General features: G+C 38.9%; 1 protein-coding gene across 2 annotated transcripts in view; it reads left to right on the forward strand.

Moving 5' to 3' along the window:
- DENND2B (DENN domain containing 2B) overlaps positions 1–14361 on the forward strand; it is a 184770-nt gene that overhangs the window by 77995 nt on the left and 92414 nt on the right. The window lies entirely within an intron of this gene.

Raw genomic sequence — 14361 nt, forward strand, 5'->3', positions numbered from 1 at the left:
TGTTTAGACCAGGACAGAAAACAAAATGTGCTTGCAAATTTGTACATGTTTAGTAGTGGCTAAGGAACACTATCCTAACTGGAGTTCCAGTCCACCAGAAGGCTGTGATGAGATTGTACACAGTAATACACATACTTGTAAGTGACAGATAGCTTTCACTCATGAATTAGTACACTGAAATGGCAAAAAGGATGATGTCAGTTTTTGCTCCCTTTGTCTATATTTTGCAATGATCAAGGACAGCATTTTGGAGACAAGAAGTTTTCTTTGGGGAATTCTGCTTAGGGATATTGCTTTGGAATACAAATAAACAGCTCATCTGCCATCAACAAGTTCACAAACTCGGAGAGTCTTGTTCTCAGCCCCAGAATTTACAAAATAATGCTGCATGATCGAGCCTGTGGCCCTCAATTAGGACAAGCCCAGTGGCTCCTCTGGTCCTGATATAGGGCTGACAGTTCTAAAACCCCCACTTTACACTATAGTCCAACTAAGGCAGCCTCAGTACACTTTGGCTTGGAAAGTATAGACAACCATGCAAATAATGAACCAGTATGAACTAGTCTTTTGAACACAGCAGCAAAGCTCTAGAACTAGGATGCCATCTTAGACAGACCAAACTGTCCAGGGTTCTTCCTCAAATGCATGAAGTGTCTGTTGACTTACTGCTATGGTTGTCCTTGCTGTAGCATTTAATCCGGCTCTCTAGGGCATTCTTGTACAGGTCTATTGTCCTCTTTTGAGGAGCTGTTCTGCACAACCTTACACAATAATGTGGCAGTGTCTTCATTATTACTGTGTTTTGGCTCAAGACAAGACTTTAACCCCATTATTAACAGCATACAAGAGGAACGTGCAGATAACTTGCACTGAACTTATTATACATATAATATATGTAGTCTTCTGTACTGCACTAATATTCATGCTAGGTGTTGGACGTAGAAATAAGGAATATACTCTTTGCCTTCAGAAGTTCAAAATGTAACTCTGTAAGGCTTTAAGTAGGCTGCAATAAAATGGGTGGGTGCCCAAAAAAGAGTGTTTTAGAGAAAGGAAAAGCAGTGGAAATCCTGTTTGTTTATTGAACATTTTGAGATGGGAATGTTGGTTGTACCAATGCGAATGGAATGCTCCAAACATTTTGACCAGGCAAGTCTGCATCAGTTTTAGCCATGCTTGAATGAGGAGCATGCCTGACAAGCTGTACCAGTGTAAGCCCTAGCAGACAGCAGTAGAGCATGTGCACAGAAAGATTATACTGGAAAATTTTTGCTGTTCCAAATAAATCAGTAAAAGCTGTGATTCAGCTGAGTAGATCTGACATAGTTACAGACTGATTTATCCACTGGAAAATGAAACGTCAAAGACAAAAGTCCCTGTATTGGCAGCTGGTGGGTAGAGTTAGCCAGCCTAGATGGAGAAGTTCAGAGGGAAGGGGAAACTGTGGAGAGATGGCTTTGATCCTAGCAGTGAGCTGTAGGTCAATTTGGAAGTGATGTCAAATGCTGGCTTGGGTTGGGACACCTGCCATTGTGTTCTGAACTTTTCCAACCACAAACACAAAAAAGGGAAAATATAAATTAAATTCTGAAATTTTCAAGGTGGAAGCACTGGAAGAGATTTTTAGCAGCTTATTTCTCTTCTGCTTTTATTTAAAGGGAAGTCTCTCTTTAGTGCCGTGTCTCTGTTTTGTGTTTAAATACTCTGGCTTTGTTTGCAATTTTGGTCTTCTTTCTCTATTTGATGTACAAATGGCTGCCTCTGCATTCAGGCTTCTGTGTCTAATCATTCATTTTTCTCTTTCTGTGTTCTGCCATACCTTCCCTCTTGTCTACACTCTGTCTCTTTAAATCATAGTAATTCCAGATAATTTTCCTGATTTGAGTGAAATGGCCTCACCCTGACTAGCAAGGGATAGATTAGCCTAATGATGGTGAATTGACAGTCTAGATCCTTGGGTCAAAGGCTACTCCTAGACCTGTCTTTGCTAGTGACCTCCTTAGTGGCGTTGCCACATCCTTCCCTTGTCTGAATCTTTCATTCAGTTATTTGCCTTTCATTTCTTAATTTGTGCAGTTGACTACTGATATTGATAATGTGTGTACATTATAATATCCTTACTAATCATATTATGTAAGAGTAGCTGTGTTAAAACTCAACAGAAATGGAATTGATATACTTGTGCACCTCCCAATTTGATAGTGTGCATACTTGGTATCTTTTAGTATAAAATAGTAAAAAAGATAAGTAATGTGTGGGGGGGGGAGAGGAATTTCTAGAGATATACAATGTGGATATTAAAGCCAGATCCCTAATAATATTTGATGCTCCCATGTCATTTATCATTCTTTCATCAGTGCAAAGACAAGTCTGAGGTAGGAGCTTGGGTCTAGACTTCGGTCAGCTTTGGGCTTACTCTTCTAGTTCAAAATCTTTTGCATTCTTTATAGCTTAGGAAATATTGTGGGATGACAAGTCCCTGGATAATAATTGTCAAATAAACTGTTCTTTCTTATCATAGCCATCTGTTTTGATTAAAATTTGTCAGGAAAAGATTTTGTAAGTACAAGCATGGACCTGACACACAGGAAAAACTTAAGTTGCAGTTGCCTGACAAGTGAGGTGAATAGGTTGTCATGTACCAGTTCTCCATCCATTATTTTGCCTTAGAGAATCTTCTTCACCTGTCTTTGTGAAACTGTGTAAGAGGATGTTACTCGAGTCAGTCCTGCAGGTTCTTCATTGTAGGCAAACTATAAATCAGTGGAGTAAGTGCTGGCTTAATAAAAGTTTAATTTAAGCCTCACAGATCCACTTAAACTGAACAGTCATTGTCTATGTTCAGTACAGGATTTGACTGAAGATCTGGGAAACTACAGTATGTGCGTTTTCTATAATTTGTGGGGATAGAGTTTCATTAAGTGCTGATACTGGCATAACACAAGTGCATTTATCTTCTGGGGACAAAGGCATCTTTTTAGTGTTGTTTTAATTTCGGTGCTAGTTTTGGTGTGGTTTATTGCCGCAAGATGCGAGATGTGTTACAGTTTTATAGTGTCACCATCTGCTGAAACCTTCTGTAATTCCTTATGGGTTAGATGCAAAGTGAGGTAGAGTCCATGCAAATCTTTCTAATTACTTTGGCTGTATATCAGACCTTCATAGATCATAGATTTACTCTAACCATACAAAATCTTTTGAGGGAAGGAGGTGCCTACAAGTACATGTGTATACAACTGTATATTTTGCAAGGATTGAAATTCTTGGTATATCTAAGATTTCCTTGGTTCTTACTGCAGTGTGGTACCAATGGCTTGAAGTGCTGCTACATTTTGCTGTGCATAGCTGTGCTAATGGCAATTTTGGAGAGGAGAAAGAAGCAGAGGGGAGAATAAGGGCATTTCTGGGAGGCGAGCAAGTCCTCTGCAAGAAGCTTTTTGAGAACGACTTTAAGTCTCACCTAAGAGAATGGTTTTTTGGGATACACAGGGTTCTGATGTGAGTATAGGAGAAGAAAAACTTAAGATTTGAAAAAAGTGAGGTAATTTAAATGCGCGTCCACACTAACTCATTCTTTCTGAAATTATCTGAAGTTCATTTGCTAGTTGTTGCAGATGGACGTTTATGTTACGCAGTCTTAGGTGAGATGAGTTTGTCTGTATTCTGTTTGGAAATAGTATGAAATATTACTGAATTATGGAAACTATGGAAGTGTGGAAATAGTACTGAAAGATGATTGAAGGATGTTGAAGATGATTGTTGAAGGATGATTGAAGGTGTGGAGCATTTTTACTACAGGGCAAGAATAGATTGACAGGGGCTCTTCCACCTGGAAAGCAAAGAAGTGGAAGGGGAAAAAGGGTAATAGAAGCCTCTGAAATTATGACTGGAAGAAAGCGAGTGAATAGGGAAAAATATCTCTTCCCATATAAGAGCGAAGCACATCGAAGGAAAACAGAAGAAGGCAGGTTGAAAGTAAGTTGAAAAGAAGGCAGTTCTGTGCAGTGTGTCTTTAAACTATGGAACTCACTGCTACAGGATGTTGCAGTTAAGTGCATTCATGGAAGAAAAATCTGCAGAAGGCTGTTAACCACAAAACCAAAATCTGTAAGCCAGCAAGTCTCTAAGCCTTTTACTGTTAAGCTGTTGCAATAGCAGTGCACACTTGCCTGTTCTTACTCCCTTCTCTAGGCATCTGCTAATGGCTATGGTCAGTGATTGAGCCTGGACTAGGGATATTCTCTGGTTAAACCCAGTGGGCACCTTCTGATGTTCTTTGGAACAAGACTTGGTTGTAAGAAGCAAATATTAGAGAGTTTGCAAAAGGATTGTTAAAATGAAACTTCCTGGATTTTGTAAGCCTCAAGGACAAGCTTTTAAGACTTGTGAATCTGAGGCATGACCTCTGTCATTGATGTGAAAGCCAAGAGAGCAGGAGGTTAGGAAAGCACCTTCTGTATAGCTGAAAGTGTCTTCTTAATGATCTGACAGAAGCAGCTCTGAAATCTTATTAATTCTTCTGGGGGAGACAAAAGAGCCCACAGCATGCCTGCAACTCGTGCGTGACCCTTTTGTGCCCAGTGTCTACTTGGCTTGATTGCACCGTACTTAAGAGGATCACCGTAACTTGGAAGAAACGTTAAGAGAACAGAAGTCAAAGAAAAGGCATAACAGTGTTTGTACCTCTCTCTCCACAGTGTGACTTGCTTTCCCTTAGTAAATGATTTAATAATTATCTGGAGTCATCATTTTTAAAGCTAACTCCATTAATGATGTCTAGGCAGAAACTTTATTTGAATTAATGAATTAATTTTTTTAAGTATTTGTCCTAATCTTGTGTTTGCTCCAGTGCAAAGTTAAATATAGGAATGACACTATCAGTTCTGTTTGATTAAAAAAACCCCGTTATACTCTATTAAAACAAACCTATATTTATGTTTTTGAGGTAATGCTGTGCTTTGCAAAATACAGATTTGATAATTTGTAGTTTATTTTAGTCTAACAGAAAAGGAGAAAATTTTCTGAACAAAATGATTATTTACTAATATGTTATTGTATCTTAAAATTGCAACATAGTTACAGCCACTGAATGTGACAAGCACCAATCCACAGCTGAATACCACAGTGTTTAGAGTAAGTGTGGCTACATAACATTCCCCATGCCCTCACCGCTGATATCTGTGCCATCTCTTAACTCAGGATCTCAAAGCATATTTTGTACACCTAACTTGAACCTTCTCACCTACTGTGATGTACTACTGAAGTCCAGGAAGTGTTTGTTTTTAGAAACAAATTTTGAGTATTTATATTTTTTTTATCTGAGAGTGTCGCATGAGATGTAAGTAAGTTCAGAATTTGAACGTACAGACTTCAGCCAACATATTTGGAAGTGAGTGACAAGTATTTACATCATCTTCAATCTTTGTGGCATAACCTGTGCCTAAGGTATGAATCCTGTCTTGTGACTGGACACAGAACTGGAAATAGGAGAACTGTGCTCCTGCTAGGCAGTGTTGCCCTGAAACAGGGCAATATTGCCCTGAAATATTACTAGACACGTTTTCAAAAAAGATCCTATCTTGTAATAAAATTGTCAAATTTAAAATATTTAAAAATATGAGCGATGTCCTTCTGCTGTAGGCACAGAATATGTCCTTGTAAGCAGGATTATTTAGACTTCAGTTTGATGTAATTTTCCATTAGTAGCTTTTGGCTGAATTTCCATTAATTTGGAACAATTTAATGCACAAGAAGCATAATTAATATCTATTTTCATAAACGGGACACTGTACACAAAAAATAGATAGCTATTTTTGTTAACAAAGCAATACATACTGTTTATAAGATACTTTAGAATAATGTCATTGCAGTTATTCTCAAATTATTGACAGACATATAAAGGTGATTGTCCTCTCTGTTCACAGAACAATACAAAGTCTTTTCCAAATAAAGCACATTTTGCATATGAGTTTTATAAATCAAAACTTAGGAGTGACCTTTTGAAAGCTTAACCACATTTGTATACTATTTACAGCGAACAAAAATGAAGTTCGCTGCAAGCAGATGTGTTGCTAGCATGGTGACTTTAGGGACTGACGTAATGAGGTAGAACAAAGATTGTTTTAGTCTAATGTCCCTGGGCTGATTTTGGGAAGATAGCCAAAGCAAAACCTGGTGTTGGTACCAACTGTGCAAAAGGACTATGCGGCTATTAGTTTGAGGAAAACTACATCACTAAAATTGTGTTTGTTTTAGGAGGGGCTAGATTTTGTGGTGTGGGCTGTTGTCTTTCCATCTGATCTGCATTGGAAAGCTGTTGTCCTCACTGAATTGGAGATCATTTTCCCACTGAGCAAGCACGATTTAATGATATGACAAACTGAGGATGCTCATGTCAGTGTGTTGCATATAGCAAGGCATCTGGAAGTATTCTAGCAAAAGATTGCATCTGCACACTGCTGTGAGCACAGAGTGGCAAGCTTTTAAGTTACTAGTCTAATAACATTCGTAACACTTCTCCTGTCTGAATATTTTAGTTGGATTCTTGAATCAAATATACTTTTGCTTGATTAAAATTGAAATCTGGGCTGATACTGATGCCCAAAACCTTATTGTCTGCAAAGTATTTTGCCTTTATTTCTGGTTCTTTCCATCTGCGTTATTCTACTAGTATCTTTGAAGGAGTGACTTCTTTGTGCATTAGGAATCAGTTTTCCATTAGGATAGCTTTGATCTCTGAGTCGCATCTCTCTCTTTGCCTGGAAAGAATGGGAAATAACTGAGCTGGGTACCCACAAACCTCTAAATATAGGCTTTGGTTTTTATCTCCCAGCAGTGTGTGAGGCCATTCCAACTGTCACCAACAATTTGTCAGCTCCTTTACTCTAACAAGCACTGAGATTTGTTTGTACTGGCTTTGTGGCTCAGACATTCTTCAGAATCTAAGCTAGCAGGACAGAGCTTTAACTGGTAGGAGCTGGCTTATGTCCAGTGAAGGCACTGGAGATGCACCACCTAAACCAAATGAGTATCTGAACCAATATAACGCTAGAGGTAACTAAAGAGTTACTTTACTAGTTTGTAATAATAATTAAAAATACCCTGCTTAATAGTTTATAATTCTGTAAATATCAAACAAAATAATGACTTTTATTTCCTAACCAAGAGAGCCCATAGAGTAAGGTTGTGTCCAAGTTTATCATGAATCCAGGATTATTTGCTGTTGTTGTTCATAGATAACATTGGTGTTTCAAATTGTGACAGATTTCTTTGGCTGATGCATCTAATTGTTGCTAGCTAAACCAGAGGTCAGATCTGGGCCCGCTTCACCATGGCCTTTGGTTCTGTGTAGCAAGCACTAGTGTAAGGGGGATGCTGGATGCTCCCACGTCTGAAACATCAGATTTTTACATGCATTTTGTGCTTGCTTTGAGGTCTCATAGCTGACTGCAGGATATATAAAGACTGTGGAGAACCAGTTCACAAAGTCAGCTTTGAGCCAACAGAGTCCTGGGACACTACTTTTGTATTCAGCTTCCCATATTCAACCTGATGTAGTTTTTGGTAATTGCCTACTTCATGCAAGTATAAATTTAAAGACTGTAGTATTTATAGCATGTCCTGACTTTTCTGAATAGAAAGCACTGTGTGTCCTGTGAAGAAAGCAACAACTTGTAAAGCAGAGGATGTGTCTTCTAGCTCCCAGGCATGCCACCTCTCATTGTGAGCACCCAGGCAGTCTGTGCTTTACCCAGCCTAAAATAGTGTCTGCAGTACTTTTGCCCTCCTTTTTCTCTAATATGTTTCCATTGCAAGTTCTTCAAGGTGTGAGACTCTCTGTGTGGTTCTAAAACAGTGAGTTTTTTTTCTTGTTTCAAGTGTTGCATGTGCAGTTTCTTGTATTACTGTGTGTGATTGCCATTGACTTAGCATTATTGTGATAAAGTATTCTCTCATCTCTTACTGTTTCTTTGCTAAGTATGTGGGTGGTGTTGCTGCATGTGATAGAAAAGCTGCTTCTTTCCCTGTCATGGGTGGCTTTTCAAATATAGGTGAAATACTCTCTCTACCTGGGCTCTGAAGTTCATAGAATGGTTTAAAAGGGTCTCCATAAACGGTTATAGGTAGTATGGTCAACTAAACTGTTGTTCGCACTTGGATAAAAATTTTTGTGTGGATGATGTGCCCACCCATGTTTAAAAGAAGTCTTATTGGGATGTTTGGATGCTAATCCAATTTCTGTTGTAATTATTTGTCCTGGGAAGAAAGCTGGTTTATCTGCAGCTGCCTCAACTATGTCTTCATACTGAAAAACTCACCAGAACAAGCAAACAAAACCAATGTGTTCCATTGAAAACTTTTCTGTGTGGGGAGGACATGCAGGTGCTCGTACAGAAACATCCACAGAGAAGGCAGAAGACCTAGTAGCGTTGATAGTTCTGCCCACCTTTAAGGAGACGCATGCATTAATCGGTAGCTCAGCAGTTGCTGGTTAGTGCATATTTGGGTGAACAAGTTCTCGTTTTTGAGGCTCTCTGGCTGGAGTGGGCTGAGACTTCAGCTTGGTAAGAAGAGTAAACTATGAATGCCTAAAGCAAAGAGTACAGTTCTTAATTTGTACTTTTTAAAGTAAAAGTCTTTTCTTTTTTCTCCACCAGTTTTGAGGTGGCCTGAGCTAAAGCAACTCCCAGCAGCGCAGCGCTCATGCCTTTGCCTGGTGGGGCCACAAGGGGCAAGTTCAGCTCGGCGTGGCAGCAGCTAAGGCGCTCTGGCCATGGGCCTGGCACAGGGGACTGCACGAGGAGGGGCACCGTCGCCTGCCCCCACCACCCCAGCCTTCTGCCAGCCCAGCCGGCCTTTAGGCAAGGAGGCACTGAGCTGCAGGGACACCAGAAGTATTTCCTGCCAAAAGTATTTGCCTACTGCTGGGTGAGAAATACTAGTGGGATACTTTTAAGTTCTCTATGAATTTGTGATACAAAATCCATAGGGATTGCTAACTTGTTACTTTAACAGAGAATCAAGTTTCTCTATTCTGATAGAAAGCTTGAGAATAGGAAGATTAGACAATTAACATTAACTCTGCTAAGAGTAACCAATATGTCAAGTTATTGGTGTCATGATGAGATGTTGCTTTTCTTTAAGCCATCAAGGTGTAGAAAACAATACAAATAAGCATCAGCCAAACAGCTGTGGAAACTGAATAATTGATATGAGATCTCTCAGCAAGTGATGTACTCCTTAAAAAGCAGAAACGACTTGAACTGTACAGCCAACAAATTTCCAGGTCAGTTCCCAGCAGCACAAAGTTACGTTTGATTTAGAAAATAATATAAAGCAATTTTTATAGTGTAAAGTTAGAGCTGCATTTGGGACACTGAGCCTTGGTGACTGTACTCTGAACAAGGCTATGGTAGGTGGGAAGGTGCTCACTGTTACCACAAATAGGAACATCAGCAATGGGACCAAGTCAAAGCATTGATACCAATGACCCTAAAACTGGGGAAAGCTTGAATACAAACTTGAACTTCATACCTATTGTTTATCTCTGTAAGAAGCTGTGGTTAGATGCTGATTTCCTATGATGTGAGGAGTGGATTTCATCCTGACACCTTCTCTGTTCCCCTCACTTGCCCTGCTCAGAAATGACATCTAAGGAGGTAAATCAGAGTGTCAATATGTCTGAAATCTCTTTCTCAAGGCTGCGGAAATATTCTTGTAATTGCAGTGATATAAAGGTGTAAGGGGAGAATGACTTTTAAGAAGAGCTAATAGCTTTTTTTATTTGGCCTAGAGAGAGAATTAAAAAAAAAAAGAGAGAGAGAGAGAGCGAGAGACTTACTGCTGGGCATTTCATTTGGGCTTCCTTAAACAATTTGTGGCAAAATACCCAAATGGGGGGTTTTGCTCTTCCATCTCTGTTGTTGGCTAATTTTGTTTCATCTGAATTTTAAATTTTGTCAGTTCAGAAAAAAGATTACTTAAATGAACTTGTTGGTCAGGTAAATCTCTCACTTTTTCCCAATTGGAATTTCTGTTAATATATCCCTCCCACATGCATAAGTTTTCAAGAACAAAAATAAAAAGAATTTTGATTATATTTTGTTTCATGTAGCTTCAGATCAAGTTTGCTTTATTGTTACTTGAAGCCTGGAGGAATATATCCTGCCAAATTACTTCCCAGTTTAATTTAATTTTCATGACACTTTGAATACTTTCCTCTGCCTTTTGTATGCAGCAAATCATATGTCATCATTAAAATTATCTTTTCTAAAGGTGTTTGTTTGCTACATACATGGAAAAATAACTAAAAGGTGAAGTGCAACATGTTTTAAGAAGCAGAGGATTGTAGCCGACACGAGACTAAAAGTGGAGTTTTTGACTGCGTATCGTTCTCGTACAGACTGCTTAAAGTAACACTGCAATCTTTACATGTTTCATCACTGATGATTTCTATTTTTGCATTGCTGTACTCGGTAGGACTAAGGTTTGAACTAACTTGTAATATATTTTTGCTGGAAATTATTAGAACAGCATGTATTTGGAAATGTTTCTGATGTCTTTCTAATGCTTTTCCTGCACTGAAATTTAGTGAATAAGGGCAATGAGCAAGGTATTTACTAAAGCATTAATGGAAGTCCCCGTCACTCCAGTATCAGCAAATCGAAGCAGGAATCTTACTTAAATTTATTGCAGGATAGTGATATAAAGTGATACTTAAGTCCATAGGGGGCATAGCACAGATGTGATGTGCAACACATTTTTACATGACAGTGCCAGTATTTCATTTTTTTCTGGAGAAACTTTGTTCTTAGGAATGAAAATCCTGTTGCTTCCTGGACCAGAAAGATGCTGGCAATCTCTCTGGAAAGACCAAAAAAGGTACAAGTCACAAGCATTACTAAGGATGGTTCATATTCTATGCATATCTCCATTAGGAGCTGGTCTCTTTACACTTAAGCCATTGAAAAGCCCTCACTATGGGAGAACAATTCCTGTTCAGTGCCCAAATCAGTCTGGATTTGAATCAGTGGTTTAGAAATGAAAGACTCTGTGTTCTCTTACCAGTTCCTGGCTCTGTTTAATTATCCTAAAAAGATACTTTCCACTTGAACAGAACAGAAAATTCAAAGAAGATGTAACAGAATTTAGTAAAGAGCAAGATTCAAAGAGGATTTGAACATACTGAAATAAAGATAAGTGAAAGAATTATTTTGTCTTTTTTCCCTGATCAGAAAAGACTCTTTGTCCAGAACATTGGAATAAGAAAAGAATTGACACAGCTTTCTCACATTCATTTCACAGAGTTTATCCTGTAGATAGTAGAATAACTATTCACCAGATAGTATTGTGTATAATAACTGGGCATTAGCCAAATGCTAATGGCTTGATTCAGTCTCCACACTGAGTGCCACCGTGGTCCTTGAGGAACATGAACAGCAAATGCCCTCTAAAAGCAGATGAAACAAAGTATTTTCTTGCAAGTAGGAAAATAGGAGCGAGTGGAAGTATACATAGTTAGGCTCTGTCCATATTATTACAGTGTGTGTGTGCAAAAATGCCCATATTACCTAGGATACATAAACCAAGGGAATGTTTCAGTGAGATAGCTTGGACAGAGCTCGGTTGGCGTGAGGCCCAGCCCTCCGTCCGAGAGCAATATGTCTCATTATCATAGTGTCACTGTCAGCATAAAGCCTAGGACTTGCAAAAGTACATATGTAGGCTTTAGCTGTATACAGGACTTCTGGGTCATGCATCTTTTTCTTTTGCATTATATGTGACTTTTTCAAAGCTTTCATTGTGATTCATGTCATTCACTGTGGGACCCTGCATTTTGACCACCTCCAGTGTATAAAACTGGCCTTGAAAGTAGGCCTTAAAATAGGGGACCACCACAAGTGAATTTAATAAAGGTCCATCACTGAAGCTGTTGACCACAGTGCAGCTGGTTCATGCATGCTGTAGGATGAACTCCTGTATTGAAAATACAGCTAAATTTAATGATTGTACAGCTAAGTGTTGTTGTTGTTGTTTTGATTTATTGAGCTGATTCATAAAATTCCATTCAATTCAATGGGAGTGTCAGCTCCTATGACAACCTGGTTGCTTATTTGGGAGGACTGAATATGTTTAGGAGTTTGTTATCATGCAGATAAAGGAATTTTATCCAGGATGCGCAAATGTTGCTCATCAAGCACTGTAAAAAAGCAAACTAGAAGAGTTAGTAGAAAGAGAAAGGAAATATTTTTATGATTGCTCTATTAATGGTGAGCTTTAGTGTGTGTTGATTTTTTTTTTATTGTGAGGAAGCCGTAGAAAGACCCCAGACAAAAAAATTCATTTTTTTCCCTCCTTAGATTTAGAAAGAGAATGTTAGCATTGCACAGCAAGGCAACTTAGTGTATGCCATCCATGCTATTGTGATTATCCAATGAATATACTTTTATGCTAAACAGTTAACAGCAGCTAATAAAATAAGATGGTATTTTTATTTTGGATTCATAGAATAAACCCATTTTGCATCAGAATTTCTTAGAGCCTTTTTTCCAGTTAATTTCTTTAGTATTTCAACCTTGAAAACAGAAGCCAGTTAAGTGGCAGTAGCATAAAATGTTTTGTGTTACAAATCCTTCTCAGAAAATCTTGGAAGATTTTTCTGATGGACTGTAGGAGGCAGCTGGATTGCTCATGCGCAGGACTGCTGTGGATTGGGGTGGAGTGGTGCTGGCAATGTTCAACTGTGAGAAATGTTGGTTAATCCCCTTACATTATCCCAGCCTAGGTAACTCCAGCCCACTCACTTTTTTTTTTTTTCTGTACAGAAGGACTTTGCCAGGGAAGCACCTGTGCCTCTTTGCAGCAGGTAAGGCCGTAGAGAGGACTCATCAGTACAGGCAAACCAGTACAGTACACGAGAAGCCAATTGCTCTCATTTGAAACTTCTACCCTCTTGATTTGCTGCTGTGGAAAATAGCTTATGTCAACGAAGGCAAATAGGGGAGATGGCAGATAAGCTGTGTCCTTTTGAAACAGTTGAAAGAGAGTGGAAGGCATTTTAATATGGATTTTTAACCTCTCCCTTTTCTCTCTGGACAGTACTGTCATCCACGTGAACTTCAGGATATGTGTTCAATCTGGCAGGCCTGGTCAATATTTCTGTGTGTTTGTGGTTTGGTGTAACTAATACAGCCTGCAGATTTCATTAGTAATATACAACCAGATTGCCTCAGTTCAAAGGTTGAAGAATGAATTGTAAATTGTCATTTCCTGCAATTAAAAGGAAAACAAAACAAACAAACAAAAAAACCCAGATTTTTTTCCAAGCCGTGGGCAACTGTCAGGAAACTTTGGCTTGCCAGATTTCTAACACACCTGTCCCTTCAAAAGCAGCAGATTGCAGAGAAAGGCTTTGTTAGTGTTAGTCTTGTTAAACATTAATGTTAGTTTCCTCCCTTTAAGCATACAAAGGGATAGAGGCTTGAGAAACGCAGTCGGCTTGTATGTCATTTGTGGCTTGAGAAGTAAGGTAGTAAGTTTTCAGGAAGCACCGAGGATACAGCAAGGCACGGGGGACTGAAATTGGAATTCCTCCATTTTCGTTCTTTGGTTTTACAGGAGAGAAGAACTTCTTTGTAAGTTTGGAATTGGTTTGATGAAGTGCCTGCAGTGCTGGATAGTCGTGTGCTAGTCAGAGACTTGAGAGGAGGAAAAGAAATGAAGCAGAAGCAAAAGGAGCATGAAGGAGCACTATTGTAGAAGTGATTTCTTTAATGTTCTTTTCTGTAATCAATTTTGTAGTTAGGCATGCTTGATATTCATTATTGCATTAGTGCTCATATGTGGGTACTTAACATCAGCTTTCTGCTTGCTAAAGGTAGTGATAAGAATAGCTTTAATTTCAGAGGTTGCAGCTGTGTGTAGGTATAGAAACAAGGGACTTTTGGGGACTGCAGCTTGATTTACACCCTTCCCTCCTAACCTCCCTTGTTCTCAAAGAAACCTAATTTCTCTGAATGACCAAATGCATGTTTGCTGTGTAATCTGATGAGAATTTTATTTTTTTAATTGTACTTTTTGAAGGTGATTTCTAAGTGATGCAGAAATATTCTCAATGCATTCTACCATTGCCTTCTTTCTCCCCGGATACACTCCTGAAAGTGTGCTGGTGTGTATGAGGAATGACAACCCTTATTCCTGTAAACTTGGGGTGTATGCTTTGGACATACTGAGTTAAATTTGGTTTTACTGTAAGGAAACTTAGTCCACTAGAGAGATGCCATTCCTATTTATACCTAGGCTGAATTTGATGGCTGACAGTGACTGTCCTTTTCTAAACATCGTCCGATTGTGTTGAGATGG

Source organism: Rhea pennata, chromosome 5 (genome assembly GCF_028389875.1).
Source record: "Rhea pennata isolate bPtePen1 chromosome 5, bPtePen1.pri, whole genome shotgun sequence".
In the NCBI taxonomy this organism is placed as follows: Eukaryota; Metazoa; Chordata; class Aves; order Rheiformes; family Rheidae; genus Rhea; species Rhea pennata.